The 3,361-nt window shown below is 38.4% G+C and overlaps 1 pseudogene; it reads right to left on the bottom strand.

Moving 5' to 3' along the window:
* Positions 1–1,688: 1,688 nt before the first annotated feature.
* Positions 1,689–2,318, bottom strand: LOC138169967 (protein lin-7 homolog A pseudogene; annotated as a pseudogene).
* Positions 2,319–3,361: the final 1,043 nt, after the last annotated feature.

Raw genomic sequence — 3,361 nt, 5'->3', positions numbered from 1 at the left:
TAGATGATAGATAGATAGATAGATAGATAGATAGATAGATAAATAGAAATATATAGATATAGATATGTCTATATATGAGTGTATATGGGCATATAAATACATATGTGAATGTGTGTATATCTGTCTATAGGTATACATAGATAGAGGGCACAGAACCAATTTAATAGGAAGGGATGATACTTAAAAGGTGAAATTAAGAAGTGAGAGAGCAATATAATGAGAGGAGATGGGGAGAGACAGAATGGGGTAAACTATCTCATATAGAGCAGGCAAGGGAAAATGGTTACAATTGAGGGGAAGAACAGGAAGGCAAAAGGGAATGGGTCAACCTTATTCCCATTGAATTTATCTTGAGGAGGGAATGAAATACACACTACATAGGGTATTTCACCCTCTAGGAGAGTAAGGGGGAAGGGGATGAGAAGGGGGATGATGGAAGGGAGGGCAGGCTGGGGGGGGAGGGAAGTTGGAAGCACCCACTTTTGAAAAGGGATAGGATCAAAGTAGAGAATAGAACAAGTGGGAGTTGGGATAGGAGGCAGGGAAATATAGTAAGTCTTTTACAGTATATCTACTATGTTATTTTTTTTAATTAGTCACACATGTACAACCTATACTGAACTGCTTATCTTCCCAGTAAGGGTGGGTAACAAGGGAGGAATGGAATGAATCTGGAAATCAGTTTTAAAATCAAATGTTTAAAGATATATATACATATATATGGATAGATATATATTATATATATACATATATGTATACACGCTATATTAATACTATTTTAAATGTAATTGTGAAATAAGATATAAAGTCACTGAGGCATAGAGATCCACTGGAAAAGTTGAAAGGGGTATAGGAGAACATATGGAAGAGAGCAGATTGTAGGAGGGGATATCCTGTGGGACTGCTATTTTGTGGTGTTTGGTAGGGGAATAGCGGTGAGAATATTTGTAACTCAAAATCTGGCAGAAATGAGTGATGTAAATCAGAAGTCAATAAAGCATTTGAAAAATGGAAAAATAAAAAAACTGAACTTAATAGAAGATTTGACATATGAGAGAAATATAAGATATATACCAAATACTTATTAGAAAGGACTCAGTAAGGATATACTGCTTGCTTTGTATCTATGTAAAATGAAAATGTATGTATGAGATTGTTATTAGCACTTGAGTAGTTCATTAGAAAATGTGGGGTAGACCTGAGTAAGATATGATTTTATTTTTTTTTAAAGCAATTGGGGTTAAGTAAGTTGCTCAATGTTACACGGACAGTTATTTCTGGGTGTGGTGCTGAGTATCAGAGCCCGGATTTGATCAAGGTCATCCCGACACTGGAGCCGGTATTCTTACTCGCTGAGCCACCTGGCCACCCCTAAGCAATTGGGGTTAAGTAACTTGCTCAAGGTTACACGGCCAGGTGTTTCTGGGTGGGTGCTAAGTGTCTTAGCCCGGGATTCAATCTCCAGGTCTTCTCAAAACTGGAGCCGCTGCTCTTACTCGCTGTGCTACCTGGCTGCGCCAAGATATGATTTTATTTTATTTTATTTTATTTTTCCTTTACTTAGGTGAGGATTTTTCCCCTCTCACCATGCCGTTTATTATCCTGAATCAGAAGTACTTCTTTGCCTAGGAAGCCAAGATGGTGCTCACCTAGGACATGTGGTTTTGTTGTGTCTGCTGCTGCTGTTGCTAAATCAGTAGCTGCTGTTGCTGTCGGCGTTTGGCTGTCTGGAGCTTCTCAAAGCGGGCCTCCATCTCTTCCAGCACTTTGGGTGTGTAGCAGACCACCAGCTTGACACTTTCCTTAGCAGCCTTGAGTAGTTCCACTGCCTTCTCGTGGTGTTCCCCTTCCACACTCACTCCATTCACTGACAGCAGCTGGTCTCCCCTTTTGAGGCCTCCGTGTCTTTCAGCCACCCCTCCGGGAATGATGCGAGAGATATAAATGGGGGAGTTTTGTTCCTTTCCTCCCATCACATTAAAGCCAAGGCCCTCATCAGTCTTGGGTAGTTCCACTACTCGAGGATGGGAATGACCTTCACTAGCTGCAAAAGCTGCGACTGTTGCCTTTGCAGTGGCCCTGGCACGAAACTCTGGGCAGCCATTCACTGTTATGGTTTCATGCATATACTGATACACCTCACGAATAGCTGTACAAAACTCACTCTGCAGAACTTTTTTGAGGGATTGTAGCTTTTGAACAGGTACCTCTCCAGATTCTTGTAGTTTCTCCAATAACTCAATTGCTCTTGCAACATCTCTGTCCAGTGTGAGAGGCTGGACCACTGTCAACATCGCCATGTCTGCGGTGGGAGCTCAAATGACTCTCAGTCCAGGCAGCAGCGGTTGCTTATAGTGAGAAAAAGAGGAGGGGATCCAAGATATGATTTTAAAAAGTAAAACCAATAAGGAACCACTGAAAAGAGTAATTTTGTAAACAAATAAGGAGTAAGAGGAAGACTGACTGAGAGGTATTAGATAGGGAGGAGGGCTGTTAGTTCTGGAAACCTACCTTCATCATATATGGCTTTAAAAAGAAACAAGAGATACACGCAAACAAAATGAAGATGAGGAGAAGAAATTTTGGGGGGAGAAGAAGCAGTGGTATTAATCCTGATCACAGAAAAAGTTATGGCTAAAACAGATTCAATCAAAAGAGAATAATACGGAAACTACAAAATGTGTCAGCCATATTTATCAACATTGTTTTGCACTATGTAAAATAACTAGAGTAAAATGTAGGACTATTGCTGTGTTACAAAAAATGACAAGTTGGTGGACTTTGAAAAATATGAAAAGGTTTGGAATTAACAAGGAAGAGGCTCTCCACCCTCAGAGAAATAGAGAATAAATAAATATATTATGGTTTAACACAGATACATATGAATGTATATGTCTATATATGAATATAATTATTGATACCTAAGTATATGAATGAAGAAGTGTATATATGTATGGGTGTATGTGTATATGTGTATGTATATATGTGTATATCTGTATATATGTCTATGTATGAATGTATACATATGCATATATAGGTATATATCTATCATATATGTATGTGTGTATGTGTACTTTATTGTAGACTTCTGGGGAGGAGCAGGAAGAGGGAAAAAATTAAAAAGAACACAGTAGAGATCAAAAGGTAAACTTACAAGGAAGCATAGATGTACAGATCTCAATACAATGTATATGGGTTTTCTTGAAATGGAAATTTATTGCTGTATGTTTTTTTCCCGAGGTTGCCAAATTTTTTTTGTTTTTTTTAAATTAAGTTTTATGTTTATTTTTAGTTTACATCATTCATTTGCACAAGATTATGAGTTACAAATTTTCTCCCCATCTTTCCCCTACCCACCACC

Source organism: Petaurus breviceps, unplaced genomic scaffold (assembly GCF_028583685.1).
Source record: "Petaurus breviceps papuanus isolate PSGF00001 unplaced genomic scaffold, PetGlider_PUasm1.0 38, whole genome shotgun sequence".
Lineage (NCBI taxonomy): Eukaryota > Metazoa > Chordata > Mammalia > Diprotodontia > Petauridae > Petaurus > Petaurus breviceps.
Note: the sequence above shows the minus strand (reverse complement) of the source record. Positions and strands in the feature narration are given on the sequence as shown.